Below are 19,887 nucleotides of genomic sequence, written 5' to 3'. Positions count from 1 at the left end.
AGAAGGAGTGCAAAGAATTAAAAAAAAAAGCCGACTATAACGTAAAGAATACAACGACAGGCGGTTCCAGAAGGTAGCGAAAGTGTACGAAGGCAGGCAGCCGCAAAGTTACGACTGCCGATTCCAGTTTGCCGTGCGCGCTACTCTGGTCGAAATATGACTCCGCTTTGTCATGGGGACGCCGGGAATGACCCTCAAGAGGAAGGCGTTGCCGCGCAATGCGGCGAAGTCCGGGTAAAGATGAAACTGCCTGCGCGAATGCACGTGTGCGCGTAACCAGTGTGTGAAGAACGAGTTTATCTGAGCCTTTGCGAAATTGCCGCCAGTGTTTACTTGCAGAAATACCCATACCTCATACACGTGGTTCCCTTAACAATGACATACGCAACATGTTCGCGTGTTGTCACAACTTTCCCCGGATGAGTTGTGATACACACCCGCTGACGTCTGCTGACAGTGGCTGGCAATGAGTGTAAACTGCAGTGAGGTAACTATGAACTGCATGTGTAATAAACTCAGTGAGTGAAAATTACTTGCTCCACAGTCTCCTTGCAGTGCTACGCCTTGCGAGTCGGAAGGAATTCCCACAAGAACACAAGGAAATACCGTAGTTCATGCGAAAAGTACATATCCTGAAGTGGACAGAGGCGAGATGCAAACACTAAAATAAACTAATGGTGAATTAGTCCTAGATTTTTGTGCAGGACGAACGCATTGAATTTTTTTTTTTTTTGCGCGCACTATATGCGATTGGAATGCGTTATCCGCCGACACGGTTGACTGCCCGACGGTTTCGTCATTCCTCTGTGCACTTGGGCATAAATCCTGAGTGACATGTGCCTCCCCCCACAAAAATGACATCCATGTTGTAAACAGTATCTTGTGTTTTTGTTTTAGTTCTGATTTATTATTCAGCGTCCTGTATCTTGTTTGCTGATTTTGATGTTTTTGAATTTGTTGACTTGTGTTGTCCACTCCTGCCTAAGGCCTGATAATAAGGCTGGCAGTACCTGTAAAAAATAAATAAAAAATTTATGGATTTTTAAAGCCCTGAAGAGACACATAGTCTATGTCGGGCACGTAGTGAAGGGCTCCGGATTAGTTTTGACCTCCTGGGGTTCTTTAAACTGATTTGAGCTCGCACAGCATACGGGCGCTTTGGTATTTCGCTCGCATCGAAATGCGGCCTCCATGACCCGGATTCGGCCCTGAAGTCCCGGTGTCAGCAGCCGAACGACAAATCCACTGACCCGTTCTTGCGCTTTGCTAGTATTTCAAGTAAATGCGACAGTTACAAGACACACCCCGGCTTTTCTGTTATAGCACATAGCGAATCTGCCAGGAGAAGAATGTCTCCACTCTCTCGATGGGCGCGAGAATCCTTTTTTTTTTAATTGGTTTTTGGGGAAAGGAAATGGCGCAGTATATGTCTCATATATATTGTTGGACACCTGAACCGCGCCGTAAGGGAAGGGATAAAGGAGGGAGTGAAGGAAGAAAGGAAGAAAGGGGTGCTGTAGTGGAGGGCTCCGGAATAATTTCGACCACCTGGGGATCTTTAACGTGCACTGACATCGCACAGCACACGGGCGCCTTAGCGTTTTTCCTCCATAAAAACGCAGCGCCAATTATAAAACTTGGAAAGTGAACCATTTGCCAGAGTATATCGCAATGGTGAAGCATAATAGCATTTACACTCTAATGACCAAATAGTATGGGTGCATATCAAGTGCAGATATAATACAAGCCTCCAAATGTGCATGCGTGCGTGCGTATGTGCATGTACATGCGCGTACGTGTGCGTGCATGCTTGTGTACGTGTGCGTGCGTGCGTGCCTGTTTTTTGCTATACTTTTCTTCCTTCAGGACCTTGAAAAAGGCGTGCTGCGCCGCTGTTCCCTCCGGCGGCCTACAACTGTACTTGAGATTTTTGTCCGCAATAGATAATTATCATCATCAGAGCAAGAAACAAGATTACGCATGCAGCAGGAGAAAGGCCTCGCGCCCTGGCCTCCAGGCTTTGCGTCAGCCGCGGCCATCCTATCGCAGTGAATGTACCCCCCCCCCTCCTTTCTTTTCACCTCTGTCTGCTCTGTTCTGCAGCGTCTCCGGCTGCGTATTTGCTCGCTTGGAATTCACTCCGTGACCCTAACGAACCATATCGGTTATATCTCCTGCACGTAACAGGTTCTCACCCAACTTAAAATCCTCGTCTTGATTTTCGCTAAGATACAGTTGACGCACTTTGCTTTTGTAATAACCTCTGTTCACTCTCTGTCTCTCCACACAGCCAGTTTCCAGCCCACGTACCATCACAAGCTAATCCCCTCATTGTCAACCTGCCTGCCCTCAAGCTATTTCCAAGCCTTTCCATTGGCCTCCAAAGTACGGCCTCACAGGTCAGCAACCGCACAGAATACAGGCCATTCACACGCGATGACCACTATCATATCGAGCCTTTTCACGTAGAGACATCTACGCGCACCAGAAGCTTCACGAGACGCCTGGCTCGTAAGCACAGAACGGACAATGTCGCCAGCTCCTTTGTCCGCTGGGGGAATGTGCTCTGGCGAGCACGAGTGGAGGTGACCACGGCTGCCGTCAGCGGCGTGTGTATTCGCAGAAGTGCGGAGAGGTTCTGAACAAAGCAGCCCTTTCGCACCTCACCAGCGGAACTCGCACCCGAAGCGGCAGACACGGTTCATTAATTACACAAGCGGAGGGGAAAGTGTAGTCACGCATCTCGCTGTGTTCCTAAATATGGCGACACTAGCGGCCTAAGCGACGCTTCTCGTTACGTCAGAGAAGTCCACCCCAGAGCGGGCCCGGGTAGTAATGTTTGCCGACTGTATTAGCGGCTGCATATTCATCGCATTAGACTCTTAAGCGTAAGAACGGTACGCTTTATCTAATGGCACTGAAGTGCATTGTTAGCGGAATAAATTCGGGAAATGACTGGCGGTGCTGACAGATCTGAAATGAAGTGAATATTTTTGTTGCCACATCATTTGGCAAGAAGCCTGAATATTTCGTTTCTCGGCAGGTTAAGGTGTTTCCATCTTACCAAATTAAGGGGAGGCCTCATGAGGGTTCGGTGGTGAGGTGACTGTTGATTGGTGCTTCCGGAGGGAGGAGGCTTCAATCAGGCTACACACGAACAGCACCGGCATTCTGGCCCAGTTACTGTTACAGCTGTCCCCGTAAAAGTGCCGATTCGACCTAGCAGCGATTTCGGGGGCCTCAGGGTCTAGGATTTATTAGAGTTGTGCTTTCTTACAAAACAGTGCTCACTGGTTTGCAGGAAATATATCATGTTTACTTATGCTTACTGTGTTCTGTAGACGGCCGTAGTCTATCTCTCAAGACATGCGAGTATAAGAATGGAAACGTACCCGCCGCGGTGGCTCAGTGGTTAGGGCGCTCGGCTACTGATCCGGAGTTCCCGGGCTCGAACCCCACCGCGGCGGCTGCGCTTTTATGGAGGCAAAACGCTAATGCGCCCGTGTGCTGTGCGATGTCAGTGCACGTTAAAGATCCCCAGGTGGTCGAAATTACTCCGGAGCCCTCCACTACGGCACCTCTTTCTTCTTTCACTCCCTCCTTTATCCCTTCCCTTACGGCGCGGTTAAGGTGCCCAACTATATATGGGACAGGTACTGCGTCATTTCCTTTCCCCAAAAACCAATTACAATTATTATTAAGAATGGAAACGAAGCAAACTTGTTCAGCTTTTATAAAATATAACTAATAATTAACACATACTGTCGATCTGGTTGCGCTATAGACTAACCGATTACCCGACTGACAAAGAGCGGAGAGGGTAAGTTCACGAAGCCGTGTTTTTCTTAACACAAGGCTGCAAGAGAAAGTATTCGAACAAATTAAAAGAAGCAACGAGAGACATGCTACTTGTAACTGCAAAAATGGCCTAGGTTGCTCCTCGATCCCTAAGAGCGGATCGATTTGTAAGAGTAGGCAGATGGAGCAGGCAGTCGGAGAATAATGATCCGTGAGCAGCTCTCTTCGGCAACGAAATCCAGTACCAGGAAGCCAAAGGATTGCAGCCCGGTGCCGAACAGAAAAGCAAAGAAAAGAACGGCAATTTCTCTTTCGTTAGACTGGCGAATCGGAGCAAGTCGAAGAGGATCAGGAGAACGGGCTGGTGAAAGAACAGAGGCATAGCAAGGTTGAGACTGGGTGTGAACACCACATTTTAATTAACCATGCAGAGCTAGAATAGCAGTGGGAGAGGGGGGTAATAAAAGGAAAGCAGGCTGCAACATTGCATGCAGCTAGGGTAAAATATCACCGGCTAGACCCTCATCGTACCCTTACTAATAGGGGTATATGACACCGCTGGCACTGGACAAGAAATATCTTTTGTCCGGCACCACCTATCTGGTTCTTTTCTGATCACTTCCAAAATAGATGTGTTAGTGCTTTTGAATACGTATTCATTTGATCCCTAATGTCATATCTCTTCGAAAAGTTTGTAATGAGATGTAATAGAATGGGACATGCCGACAAAACCTCTTGCACAGATTACGAAACATCGGCACGCGATCCGGCATAATGACACTTCTAAACACTTCACGGTCTGAATGCTTTAAGGGCTCCTTTCTTACATGCTTTACTGATTAGTCGCTGAATAGGCGCCTGCTTTCACGGAAGCACGTGTTTTGGAAAAGCAGGCCAATTATCTCCCGAGCAAATCAAACGTATCAAACAGCGCGCTTGCACTACATGGCGCCGCTTTTCTCTGTGTAAGCCGCCTTCCGGTTGTCGGGACCTCTGATACGACAACACGAAGGTGACGCCTCAATGTATAAGCTGAACAGGGTAACATATAGTTGAGCTTGCTGGTCATCTTTATTCACGGCAGTTGTGCGTGCGTATCTAAATGTAAACATTCCTGAACGAGGCGTTGTCCATAGAACACGAGTCATCGGTGCAAGTAATTATCCATAGTATGTTTTGTTGCCGCTATATAGAGTAGTTCACTGTTATTGTTTTTCACTTTATACAGGGAGATGTCTCACTTCGTGCTGCGTCGGAAATTCGCCGATATGCTGGAGGTCGCGTTGCTACGAGTCTGGTGACGAGCGTTCATCGGAAAAGCCACTGTTCAGGTGAACGTCAATTGGCGCCCCCTGGCTCTGTTGACGCACATGTCAAATGGTAACGAGCTGCTTGTAGTGAAAATTGTAGAATGTCGCGTTTGGCCCGTTCTTGATGAAGAACGAAGTTTTATATAACGAAACCAGCTTTTTGTACAGAAGAACAAAAAATATGCAACAAAAACCTGCCCTCTCCAAAAGTACGTGCATCCCAAAGGTCGCAGAAAAATGTAGCCGTGACAGACTGGTGTCAGCGCTGGTCGCTACAACTGTCCACAACACTTGGGCGTGAAATTATTGTGACGCAAAACCCTAGAGCGTAAGTTAGTTCCCAACTAGGCTGCCTAAGCTAAAAGGAAAGCAAGAGGAAAATTGACGGGAGGAGGTCACACTCAGAAAAAAATAAGCAATTTTTGTACTGACGCAACGTCTAGGTGTCTTTTCTGGCACGAATGCTACAGTGGGCTAGGTGCGCTTCGTAATGGTAGTCGTGGTGATTATGGATTTTTTATGGTGCAAGGGCGTCTGTGGCCAAAGAACGCCATGGCGCAATGTGTTTTCGACTACTCAAGGTGGGGTAAAAGGCGCTTTTTCCAAGCATTTCATCACAGATAAGCCGAGAATCAGGCCAGGAGAAATCTTGTACCCATTGTATCACCGGTCAGTACCCGGCGGCACTGGGGATCGAACCCCGCTCCTCCCGCATGCGAGGCGGATGCTCAACCACTTTGCCGCAACTGCGGTACAAAGTAACGGTAATGGTAATAATGGTAATGGCAGTCGTATTGTTCAGGTGACTGACTCTTATAGATATGGATCAGCTCAGCGACAAATGGCCTCGGAAAATTGCGGGAACGTTACTGCATAAGCAGGGGATAAAATTAAATTATAGCGATGACGAACAGAGACAGGCATAGGAACGTAAAGAAATCAAAAGTAATCCGCGCTTTAAAGAACTATTTCAACGTTAGACTTGGACTGTGCTCACACAGAAATACACAGAGCAGAGAACGACTGCGTGAAGGCAACGATTTCAGAAAAAGACTGCGCTTGAAATCCGTTTTAAAATTAACCGCTCGGAATCCCGACGACGGTGAAAGGACACTGAGACGAAGCAAATTTTGAGAAAGGGGCGCTCTAGAACTATCTTCAGACGTTCTCGAATTTTCACAAATTGACGAGACCGCCTTTTCTTTTCATAAGATGGCAGCGCTATACTACGAGCCAGCCGTAGACGTTTTTGTATAGCGAATCAACAGAGCTAGAACACTCTGCTTCCCACGTGGATATCAAAGGCAGTTATAGTCTCAACGGCAGAAGCGCCCTCTTTTTGTCATCGCTTACGAAGTAAGGAACAGAACACTACTTTCTTGTTCGTTTGTTTAACTCTTAAGAAATATTTGGCTGATAGGGGCTAGAGAAAGTAAGCGGTGCTTCTTTTAGGTCTGTGAGAAACGATGGCGTTCTATAGCCAGTGAGCTAGCTATATGCACTTTTGTCGGCGAGGACGAAGCACTTCAAAGGAATCACTTCACGCGGTAGATTTCTAGGCTAGCACTTTCCACATCTTTCAACTCGCTTCTCATAGCAGTAAGCAAAAGCCCTGATGAGTGTTTTTTTTTTATCATCATTCTCTTGTACGACATGAAAGACAAAAATAAGAACTAGTTTCACTACTCATAGCTGTAATGCCTTGCGAAGTCTACGCAGAGCGTTAAGCTTCAATAATCCACTTATCCACTCAAAAAGAGTTTCGTGTGGCGGTTTAGATATAGAGAAGTACGGTCATAAAAGACATAAAATGATTTTGGAGCTTTCTTCAGTGTTTATACCTTCACAAACGATCACTAAACAGAGCTTCAACTCGAGATTCTCTTTTCGTCTAGACATCCAGACGCTTTACCAGGATTTCCCGTACTTAGGGCGCTGTGTGCGACTTCTCTCACCGGAAAGTTTCGACAACTCTTTTTTGTAAAAAAAAAAGCTGAGAACGTTTCTCCATTGTTTTTTTCTCACTTTTTCTCGTTGTTTACTTCTTACAACCACCGAAGAATTTGTTTGTCTTTCTCAAGCTTTGTAAGTCACGTTCAAAGCAATGATTAACAAAAAACACTGTCGCCTAAGTATGTCCGATATATATTGCAGACTAAAATGTGGTGCAATGCTTTAGATCCAGTCATGAAACGTGAGAACGTAATTCGCCACACGAAGACAAGCAAGTGATTAATAAATAAGTCCATGAGTCGTCACCTCATAAAAGCAAGTAAACATGAGGCATTTCTCAGAAATCGTTCCAATGACGCAAGTCCACCCACTGCATTCAAAATTGATTGCTTTTGTTAATACGTTGGCGGTCGGCATTTTATTTCAAAGGTACATTTTTGAAACGCAGTTTTCTTTTTAGAACTGTAATAAATTTTTGCATCCAATTTAACGCGACTGTTGCATCTCCCAGCGGCTACTGCAATTCTGGGATGAAATTTCCTCTTTTCATTCAATGAATTCGAAGATGGTTTGGGAAAAAAACGTACTCTTGCTGAGTTGCTCGCCTGGCAAGCCCCGTTTTAATTTCCGGAGCCCTTCATTACGGCGTCCCTTATAGCCTGTGTCGCTTTGAGACGTTAAATCCCCCACAAACCGTAAACAACTGTTTTACGAAAGCAAGTTCGCAAACACTCCAAGTTGAACCGCAAGTAAAATTCGATTCCAACACAAATCCGTGCTGGACAACAGCATTGCCCCAACTTCTTTGGTTATACCGTTAGAAATGCAGGAAACAAAAAAATTAAAACTAAGGCAACCTTTGTACAACGGTTTCATGGTAGTCCATAATAATAATAATAATTGGTTTTTGAGGAAACGAAATGGCGCAGTATCTGTCTCATATATCGTTGGACACCTGAACCGCGCCGTAAGGGAAGGGATAAAGGAGGGAGTGGAAGAAGAAAGAGGGGCCGTAGTGGAGGGCTCCGGAATAATTTCTACCACCTGGGGATCTTTAACGTGCACTGACATCGCACAGCACACGGGCGCCATAGCGTTTTTTCCTACATAAAAACGCAGCCGCCGCGGTCGGGTTCGAACCCGGGAACTCCGGATCAGTAGCCGAGCGCGCTAACCACTGAACCACCGCGGCGGGTAAAAAAAAAACGTTTTTCATAAGTTTCCATAAGTTTTTCATAAGCCCATAAGTTTTCACTATTTTTTTCTGCATTGGTTTTTCACTGTGTGAAATACACCAGAATTGAAGTTCTTTACCAGTTCCTCGTGCGCATTTTTCACGTGCGCTGCCTTGGTGTTCTTGACTTTTATTTTCTAAAAATCTGTGCTGGTTTTTTTGCTTTTGCTTCTATTTATACAGGCGCAAATTATGCCATTTCCTAAGAACATAAACCGAGATGGAAAACCGGAAAATAACTCACGGCGAAGGAAGCCACGTGCTAATGAAAACATTTTCACTAGGCAGCCCAGCACGACAGCAAACAAAAACGCGAAAAACGGATCGGAAGGCGATAAGGACTAATATGTTTTCGACTGGCGTACATGCCAGTGAAAATAACAAGGAACAAGGCACTAGTAATAGAGATTTAGAGGGAATACGCGCTCTTCAAGATTTTCAAGACCACCCTCGGCAAAGGCGTTAGCTGGCAAGCTGTTGTACTCAGCGATAGTGCGCATGAAAGAGTTGTTAAAGAGATTAGTGCGGACGAATTATGCCACAAGGCTGCACTCATGAATGTGCCTGGTATATGTCAGCTTAAGCATGGGCGCCGGCAACTGTCAGAGTTAAACTATTGGTGGTGAAGTGAAGAAAGCATCGTTAGCCTGGCGAGTGTTTTCTTTTTCCCTAGGGCTAAATATTACTCACGGCCATGTGTTTGCACGGTGAAACAGGCCCTTCATAACTGTTGAAAATCAGACAGATTGGTTTTTGTATAATCTCTAGAGAATATGTGTCTTTCTCACAAGCCTATCTACGCTACTCTCACGTACGCAAGCTTTAAACTCATAAATAAGCTGTAAGCTAACAGCTTCACAGGCTGTCTGTCAAACTTAATTTGTGCCGAAGAGAGCCAAGTTTCCAAGAAGCGGTGGCGCTAGTAGTATTTGAGATTTCTTTTTTATGTTATAGCTCTGTATCTGTAAGTAGGAACCTGTATTAAGCTCTCATCACTCAATGCATAGACAAAATGGTACTTTTTTTTTCTTTTTGACGGCCCGTAGAAGAAAAGGTTTATCTGTGTTGACTACCATTAAGCACTCCAGGCAGCAATCTGCAACTAGATAAAGGATTGTATGTGAGCATCCTTGGTCGTGGTGATTATTTACTGCCGCAATAAGAATATACTGATCCGCAGATAACCAAATGTGCATAGCTGCAACGTCAATGGCAGCAACAATGTCATTAATGTAGACGTGGAAGAGGAGAGGCCGAAGCCCGATACCCTGGGACATCCCCGAGGATACTAGCAACTAGCGTTTACCGCGTAAAAAAAAAAATGCGTTTTTTTCTTTTTTATTTAATTTCATTTTTATATGCAGGTAATCGCTACGAGGTGTTTTTAACTTCAGTGTGTACAAGTAACAACGAAATTCATTATTGTGCGTAAACTGACTGTTCCGTTAATATTGCAGCGATCTGTACAGCCGGCTAAATCTTAAGCTAGCGCGCGCGTCGGCTTCCTTTTTCTGCACTGCTGTGATTTACGACGAAGAAAACGTGCGGAAATCTCAATATTAAGCGCGGATCCTGCGCTTCGATTTGATATTTTCGCAAGTCTGCTCCATCGTAAGCTCCAGGAGCAAGGAAAACGCGGCCGTCACGAATGCCTGGTCGAGATTCGGCCGGCTGTACTTCTTCTGCCTTCATTGCTGAGCATGACAAACCGTCTGCTGAGCTTGACGGCTGTTTGAAAATACGCAGACATGCTGAGAATCTTTTGTAAAGCGAGTATCCTTAATACAGTTGCGGACTCCGCGCAAAGAACGCATTCCCTGAGCTTACGCGTAGCAGGCGATTACTCAAACCAACAGAGCTTAATGCACTCCTCGTGTCCACAATTCTGCGTCACGGAAACAGCCCGTGGCAACAAACTTTCTGGCATCCGCCTTTTTAGACTCCTTGTGGTATACTATGTTTATCGGTTTTGTTCTTACCATTTTCCTCGGGAGAACTGCTGCTGGCCACTGGCTCGGAAAATAGCGTCGGCGCAGTTCAGCTCGACCTCACCTTCACGGACCTGTTTTCCAAAGAAGTAATGCGCCCCCCTCGTTGTTCCAGCCAAGCATTGTCCACAAGCGGGGTCTCGCAATCAGGCGTTGGCATCTCAACAACGGCTGAGGAAAGATAATGAGAAAAAAGATTAATCGCTGTGGAAACTCCGCTTGTGTACAGTCTACGCTGTACATTAAGGCAGTGCACTCACGCGCAGTCTGAATGCAAGCGGACGGTTAGTTCTTTTTCTACGGTTAACATTTATTACAATGCAGTCGCCACACCAGGAATCGAACCAGCGCCTTCTGCACAGCAGACGAAGGCCATAGCCACTGAACCACTGAACTACAAAAAAAGTGATTACTGAGCGCGGGCGCACAGCATCAACGCAGGAGGCCCGTACATGGTTTCGATTTTGCTCCACAGATGGCGCAGCGAATTCTCAAATACTTGAAATCCCATACGAATACCCATCTTTTCCTCCTGTGAGGTCTTGAATGGGTGTAAGTTTTTTCTGCAAGCCTCTACGAGGTCAATACGTGCATCTTTCAATCCTTCAATAACAGCTTTACAAATGGCGCGGTTTTTGGTGGTGGTAGTGGTTTTATTAAAAAAATAATAGTAAAAAGGAAGGAAAAGATTTTTGCTAGCCCCGGCATGCCATCGATACTGAAGCACCTGAGCTGGGGCAGCGGAAATAAAGGACAGCAGGCAGAATGAAGAAATGAAATGAAAGAGGTGAGGGGACAGGAACAGAGGATAGGGGGAGAAGTAATATGCACAAACTATATTTTTTAATTGGTTTTTGGGGAAAGGGCGCAGTATCTGTCATATATCGCTGGACCCCAGAACCACGCCGTAAGGGATAAAGGAGGGAGTGAAAGAAGAAAGGAATAAAGAGGTGCCGTTAGTGGAGGGCTCCTGAATATTTTCGACCACCTGGGGAATTTTAACGTGCCGTGACATCGCACAGCACACGGGCGCCTTAGCGTTTTGCCTCCATAAAAACGCCGCCGCCGCCCGATAATAATACCTCTCTAAACTCGAAACCACGCACGCACGCCCTCACGCGACTGACGTGCCGACGAGTATGCATAAGCTTATACCGAAATCCCGGCATTCAAAGCCAGTACAAAGTTTCAGCACACAAAGGTTTCACAGGGCCACGCGGTTATGTCTGCTGTAGCTTCGTGACTACGTCAGCTCGTTGGTTCCTGACGAAGCGTACTGGGGCAGAGTACGCGCCCTATAATTAATTATCCCTGACTCCCTTCCACGCTGCTAATTATGAGCCCGCAGCAGTCCATTCCGACGCCATGTAAACAAAAAGCCGCGTCAGCCAATTAACGCAAGAAAGGGTACCTGTTCGTTGCGAGGACGTCGTAAACAGCGGAGCAGATGAAAGGGCTCAGAAAGAAACTTCTGGCCACCGAAAATAAAGAAATATGCATGAAACAGGTTACTAGAAATTATTCCGGAGCCCTCCACTACAGCACCTCTTTCTTCCTTTCTTCTTTCACTCCCTAATTCATCCCTTCCCTTACGGCGCGGTTCAGGTGTCCGCCGATATATGAGACAGATACTGCGCCATTTCCTTTCCTCCAAAAACCAATTATTATTATTATTGTTATTAAGAGGTTACAAACTAAGCATTAAAAGGTGGAGCTGAATCCTCAGCAGTCACTGAAAGCAAGCTTGAATCAATGATAGCCACGGCCTGTCGTCAGGAATTATTCTCTGCGTCCCGCAACGGTCCACGTTAAGCTTCTGCAGAATCGATTTGCATAGCAGCATCGCTCTCACTGTTTCCACTTCTGATTGTTGTAACAAGCTCCTTTAGTGCCCGGAGTGAGTCGTTCTCACGAAGCACAAATTCAATCCAATCGAGTGTGTCTGAACGCCCTTTGAAGTCGGTTTAGGCGGAGAGACAACTTTCCCACAAGCCTTTCTTTGCGATGACGCCATTGCCGAGCAGTAGATGACGGCGGCCGTGAAAGTTACGCAGATTGCTTTTCATTTTTCACTCGAAATGCTTATCCAGCTGAGCACGTGCACACAAATGTGAGACATGCAAAGGCTCCGTGCAGATAGTGTTTTGAATATTCAGTGATGCAATACTCGCCGGTCAGCGCCATGTAGGCCCACACCTGGTGTTGACACGAACTCTTTTCCGCCGCTCAAAAACGCGCGAATAGCGGAGAACAAAATTCGCAAAGCTTCAGTAGCAGCTGGTTGCCCCATTCATAGCCAAATTATCACCTGCTAACCTGCAGACGCTAACAAGAAGCCATTGTTGAATATTCATTTAAATAACAATAATTGGTTTATGGAGGTAAAACGCTAAAGCGCCCGTGTGCTGTGCGATGTCAGGGCACGTTAAAGATCCCCAGGTGGTCGTAATTATTCCGGAGCCCCCACTACGGCACCTCCTTCTTCCATTCTACTTTCACTCCCTCCCTCATCCCTTCCCTTACGGCGCGGTTCAGGTGTCCAACGATATGTGAGACAGATACAGCGCCATTTCCTTTCCCCCAAAACCAATTATTATTATTATTAAAGGAAATGACGCAGTATCTGTCCGGATAGTATGTTGGACACCTGAACAGCGCCGTAAGGGAAGGGATAAAGGAGGGAGTGAAAGAAGAAAGAGGTGCCTAAATGGAGGGCTCCGGAATAATTTAGACCACCTGGGGATTTTTAACGTGCACTGACATCGCACAGCACACGGGCGCCTTAGCGTTTTGTTAATAATAATTAATAATTGGTTTTGGGGGAAGGAAATGGCGCATTATCTGTCTCATACATCGTTGGACACCTGAACCGCGCCGTAAGGGAAGGGATAATGAGGGAGGGAAAGACGAAAGGAAGAAGAGGTGTCGTAGTGGAGGGCTGCGGAATAATTTCGACCACCTGGGGATCTTTAACGTGCACTGACATCGCACAGCACACGGGCGCCTTAGCGTTTTTCCTCCATAAAAACGCAGCCGCCGCGGTCGGGTTCGAACCCGGGAACTCCGGATCAGTAGTCGAGTGCCCTAACCACTGAGCTACTACGGCGGGTGCACACGTACGTCCAGAATGGTTGCGCAGAATGATGGCTGGCTGGTGAAAAGCCAAGAAACAAGCGGCGCGCGATAGCACTCGGTCTGTATTGCATCCGGATAGTTCAAGCATTCTTTTATTCCCGCTGGTGAAGTTGCACCACTCGGTCGACAGAAGACGCTGGAGTCGCGTGAGCAGTACTTCATCGGTCCGCTCGCGTCCAATCCGTTCTGGTATTGTGTCCTCACTAAGTATCGTACACCGTGGTCCAGAGGCACACGATGAAGAAGCAATAGAAAAGTGGAATAGTACGCTAGAGAATACACACCAGAGCTTAGTGACATTCTAACAAGGTGGACTAGAGTGGAAGGTTACATAATCATTCAAGGTAGAAATCAGCTCTGAATAAGAAAGAGACGGCTGCAGAGAACATACAAATTACAGCGACAGCGGAAGCGGGAGCAAACTAAGTTAGTTTACAACACGTTAAAAGATAACTTTTTCTTCCGCGGCGAAATCTTTTAAACCTCCCACGCTTCCCTCTTTTTACTCACGGATGTTGTGACGTGGGTATGATTGCATCTAATCTGTTTCTGGACAAACACAAACGCCCTAAGTAGACCCATAACCACATTCGACTAGTGTGCAGACTTTGTGTTGACCCCTGAAAACCCCTGAGAGACCCACAGCCGAGCTGGCTATGGGTCCAATCAAGTTTTGTTGTTGTTGTTGTTGTATTTGTTGTTGTTGTTGTATTTGTTGTTGTTGTTGTATTTGTTGCTGTTGTTGTTGTTGCTGTTGTTGTTGCTGTTGTTGTTGCTGTTGCTGTTGTTGCTGTTGCTGTTGTTGCTGTTGCTGCTGTTGTTGTTTTTGTTGTTGTTGTTTTTGTTGTTGTTTTTGTTCTTGTTGTTTTTGTTTTTGTTGTTGTTTTTGTTGTTGTTGTTGTTTTTGTTGTTGTTGTTGTTTTTGTTGTTGTTGTTGTTGTTTTTGTTGTTGTTTTTGTTTTTGTTGTTTTTGTTGTTGTTGTTGTTTTTGTTGTTTTTGTTTTTGTTGTTTTTGTTTTTGTTGTGGTCGTCGTCGTTGTCGTCGCCTTGGTCACATGGCACATACCAACGACGGGGGATTGGCCAGGGTTCGGTGGGGATACCCCATAAATAGGAAAAACTGGCGTCAAGCTATTTAATGAACCTTGGGTGAAATTTCAGATTATTTTAAAAGAAGAAGGAACAAAATATCGGGAGAGAATATTGGAGAATTAAAAATGTAAGATATGAAAATACCCTAATGCTTTTTTGAATGCAGAAATTTTTTGGAAACATTTAGCAAGGGAATCTGCCGTAGCTGTTATATAATTGTGGAGGTATTCATAAACTTGATGCAGTGCAAAACCCCTGGCGCTCGCGCCGAAAGAGAGTAGGAGAGGAACCGACAAGTTTTGACGTATTTGCTTTATAAAATAAAATGATGATGATGATGATGATGATGATGATGAAAAAACAATATTTGATTACTATTTCACTTCTTTCCACTTCCTCTTCTTCTACTCAGATCAATCATTTTATAATAATAATAATTGGTTTGGGGGGAAAGGAAATGGCGCGGTATCTGTCTCATATATCGTTGGACACCTGAACCGCGCCGTACGGGAAGGGATAAAGAAGGGAGTGAAAGAAGAAATGAAGAAAGGGGTGCTGTAGTGGAGGGCTCCGGAATAACTTCGACCACCTGGGGATCTTTAACGTGCACTGACATCGCACAGCACACGGGCGCCTTAGCGTTTTTCCTCCATAAAAACGCAGCCGCCGCGGTCGGGTTCGAACGCGGGAACTCCGGATCAGTAGTCGAGCGCCCTAACCACTGAGCCACCGCGGTGGGTATCAATCATTTTTCATAGCCAGTCTCTCGCCGCTTCCTGGTGCCATAGAATCATCCTTTATTGGTCTCCACTGGACAATCCTACATTTGCAAGGCAGATCGGTGACCAATCGATGTGAATCGTTCTCATATTTGGCGCCAACGTTCTTCCATTCGAAGGGCAGCCATTCAGACGAGCTCCGCGCGGTGAATCGATTGGGTCTCCTCCAGCTTTGGGAGCACCCGACACGAACAAATGCTCGGACGCGACAAACCGGCGCCCAGTGATGTAGGTCCGACAGGAAAGAATCAATGTCCCGAGATCGTTCCGTTTGGAACACTGCCAACGTTTTGTTATTGCCCTCTCTGAGGAAGTGTATGTGTTTTATTCATTAATGCGTTACTATTACAAAGGTCTGTTGAAGAGGAAATTGGGACCGCCATATGCTACTAGCCACTGGCAAATGAGCCACCGGGTTACGAGCGAATTTAATGTACTACCTACATTTGCTTAGTATACGGCCTCGGATAAAACGTACCTTGGTATGAAACCTCGGCTATAACCAGGTTTCGTGTATTAACCTCGAATATAACAAACCTCAGTAAGTTTTCGGCATTGTTATTGCGCTACTCAAGGTTTAAACACACAAGAACGACACATACAGACAGGGAGCAATGTTACAAACCAACTAGGCCCATTTTAATCTTTTTTTAGTAAGTTAACAGTGCACATATCGAGCCTAAGTATGTCACTTCATACATGACGAAGTTTTGTGTATTGGCCTGGGATTCAACGAACCTAAGACTACGAACTGCCATATAACGGACTTTAGGGCGCCAACCTCAAATACAACTAAAGTTTCATTGATAACGCATTCAAACGATCCACTGAGAATCGATTCAGTTCTTTTTTTTTTGTCTAGACCCTTACTTTTTCTTTCATCCGTTATCCTTGTACAGGGTGTTCAGTATTGAGGCATTCCAGGTGTTTTAAAAAATAAACGACAACGAGTACACGAAAGCTGCTTGAACACGCACGTTTTGAAACCTGGCATATCCAGAGGGTAAGTATAATTGCCGTCGTCAACATTCTAAATCACCAAAATGAATTAATTAGCTTTCTAACCGCTGCAGCAAATGTCTATATCAAAAACTTAGAAGCACTCGCATTCCTAGACTAAACCATTTGGTAGAACTCTTGTAGCACGCGCATGTTCCCAAATATTAACCTTCAAATTTGCACCGCAGTCCGCGTAATTGCTTATGCAATTCGGTTACGCTTCGCGGAAGACTCCTTCCAGCGTGAACGCGCTCTTCTTATCGCTTCTCGTCAGGCAACGATCCCGGAGGCCATATGTTATGAAAAATATCGGTAGAATATTTAGTGGACTAAAAAAAAATACGTGATCTGAATATTTAAGCAGAGAAATGATTTCCATGTGCTGCACCATCTGTCCTAAAAGGATTTTTTTTTACTTCCTCGGTTATCTGTGAGTGTTTTTCGAAAAATCGCTTCGAACGGAATTAAGCATGAATTGCAAATGTGCCACTTCTGCCAGAATGAAGTATAACCGTATATTTCTGCGCACCTGTCCACTGTTACAACTTTCTGAACTTATTTATGTGGGACACATCTTGCAAATTTCAAGTAGGCGTGCACGGCGTCTCTTGAATTTGTATTCCCAGAAGCCTGTGCAGTCATATCGCGCGCCCTTCACAAGCGGTGAACTATATATGTCACGGATCCCCGGAGAGCACTCGGGCCGAAAAAATGGACTAGGCGACAGATGTACCCACACAGACGCACAGACGCACCCTGCGTGACACAAACACTAGCACGCAAAACTAACAAAACTTATGATGATGATGATGATGAGAGAGGCCATCCTTTTAGTCAGTACAGTTTCACAGCAATGAGTTTGAAGTCTTTTTACTTTCAGTTGATCAATGAGTCCCGCTTTCTGGCATCGCCATGGTCCGAAGGACTGAAGCGTCACAATACACCAGCGATTGAAAAGGTTGTGCGCAAAAGCAAAATCACACATAAAAAAAGGATCTCAGCTGACTTCATACACCGGGCTCCACTGCTTGTAGAGATGATTTCAGGGAACACTTAACTGGCTTCTCTCTCTCTCTCTCAGTGAGAGCCTCAACAGCACAGCAGGTAGCAACGTGCATGCACGGGATTAGTCTTTTTTTTTTTTTTTGGTCTTCCAACCAAGGTCTCCGTTAAACATTAAAATAAATAGGTTACTTTCCGTGAACAGCCGTGTACCGGCCTGTGCACTTTCCTTCCTTCCTGGCAACAACAGACAGGCAGACAGCCGTGTGCTACATACCACTTGGAACAGCACGCACCAGCCCAAGAGAGGTTCTAGGATATGCGCATATGTCGTTGCGAATGCCGAATCCGCGCGTCGGTGTCCTTCAGCGCATTCCGTGCATTGAATCATGCAGCATGGATATTCCCTTTGAGCACGCTCACGCGAGTGCGTTTTCTCTCTGGCTGCCCTGAATGATTCAACCTGGTCATGGAGAGGATAAGCGACCTATGCGGCTTGAGAACTTCCCAGGACTCGGTGCAAGCGTAACGACGTTCTCTCCGTTCCGCGGACACATGAAAAATGCGCTCGCGTGTCCCTGCATAAACCAGAGGCGTTGGAAGCGCAGGGCGTTTTCGCGTCATTAGGTGGTTCGCCTCCGGGCTTTGCGCGAGCTGACGTCATCCTTTCAACTATACCCAGCTTCTGTTTTCTTTTCCCCCGAACATGCCTCCTCGTCTTTTAAACATCGCATCCCGTACTTTAGCTTCAGGTATACGGCGACCCTTCTGCTGTAAGAAAACATGGCACGGAAACGTGACTTCCGGTGGTTCTAGGTGATTCAGGACGGTGTAAGTAACGAAGTGAATATTGAAACATAATCCGTGCACGTCGGACCAGACATATTAGAGTTGAGAGATATTAGCAAAATGGGCAAATGGACGTGCTCCTGTGGGGTAGAGGCGCTCGCATTGACGATGGAAAAGAGTCCAGACTGACGTGGGGTACCATGTCCCAAGTCCTTACTGACAACCATCGCTTTGTTCATAAGGGTCTTAGCAACCGAGTAACCATTTCGCAGCAACTACGTTGTTACAGCGGTCTTTTAAAACAGCAAGCGGAGAGGGGCGCACTGCACCCCCTTCACCTTGATGACCGTGCAAAATTTCAGATGCTGGAGGGGCGCCAAATAACTCCCGCTTTCCCGTGTGAGCACCAGCTAACTGACTCTTCACCCAGGTCCTTCTTGATGCCGTCACCGCACAGAACGAATTCTCGGGAATTCCCAAAGGAGATTGACTTATGATCCCCTCACGGAGCACTTGGATGGTGGACGAGGAGGGTCACCAGTTGCCCAAAAGGCTCCCTGAACGTATTGTTTTGTGAAAAAATTTCCCAGGGGATCATAAAACGTTGGTGCGACAAATCTGTGGCATGAGGTTGTCACTTGTTTCACAACCGCTTCGCGTTTTCTACGCCTTGCTACTAACTCTGCTAATCGCATCGCGGGACCATCGCGTCTTATTCGCTTCTGCTTCGGCCGGTCGCTTTGCTGAGTCCTAGCGTCTTGCTCTTATCGCTGTCGCCTCAGCTGCCGCGATTCGGCACGCCGAGCACATCGGGCTGTCGCTACGTTTTTGCTAGTCGACACACCAGAATCATCCATAAAAAAAATTGGCTGTGGCTTAACTTGACTAACCATGGAATGATGCGAAAAGCAAGGACGCTTGCTAAACGTATGAGACTCGTCCATGGCAGCTCCGCTACACGCTCGCGACAGCCGTTCTATATATACCCATGCACACGACCGCGTGGCTATGACGAGGTATCACATGGTCTTACGACATCCCTATCGGATGTCATCACATGGCTTCACATCACCCCATCAGATGTCCTTAAGATCAAAGGTCAACCCAAAGGTCAGAGTTCAACTCAAGGTCATGGGTCAAGGTCAGGAATCAAGGGTTCGATATCATAACTGTACTACATGTGGTCATACACGGCTATCCTTGGTTGGGCTGAAGGTCGTTTAGTGTCGTTGTGCTGCCTACCCGGAGATTGCTTTACCTAGCATAGTGAAGCTTCTCGCTTCGAAATGCAAGCTCGAACACGACTCAGCCCAGCGCTAAGCGGTGAGCTCACGCGCAACGTTGATGGCGGGCCGCGAGGAACCAAACCGGTTCGCTCTCCCCTCTACACCACCTCCTCGTTATCTTCGGGTAGGAGCGCTAGTTGTGTTCCAGCCTGTTTGGAACGCTGGAGCTGTCACGCGGATGAGACGCCACTGTAGCCTTGTTTACATGAGCCCGACAGCGGCGGGTCGAATAGGGCCGCGCCAGATGTCGGGCTGTCCACCCGACGCGACAGCGTTTATATGAACCCGTTTTCTGTCGGGCAGAGATCGCCGCTACCCCTAGCGTCGAGCAAGCAAACCACGCACGGATGCTAGAAGAGGAGTAGGAGCGCCCAGGCTTGCGCAGCGCCGCCAGACCAGAGAGGAGGCAGGAGAGGAGGCGCTAAGCCGATGCGGCAGCGTATACATGGTCCTTCCAACCGGTTCTGGCCAACGTCGGGCCGAGTCAACCCACCCCTGGCAGCCGGGCTAGCCCAGCTCGAC

This window comes from Amblyomma americanum, chromosome 11, assembly GCF_052857255.1.
Source record: "Amblyomma americanum isolate KBUSLIRL-KWMA chromosome 11, ASM5285725v1, whole genome shotgun sequence".
Lineage (NCBI taxonomy): Eukaryota > Metazoa > Arthropoda > Arachnida > Ixodida > Ixodidae > Amblyomma > Amblyomma americanum.
The sequence above is the reverse complement of the archived record's forward strand: the minus strand, read 5'-3'. Positions refer to the sequence as shown.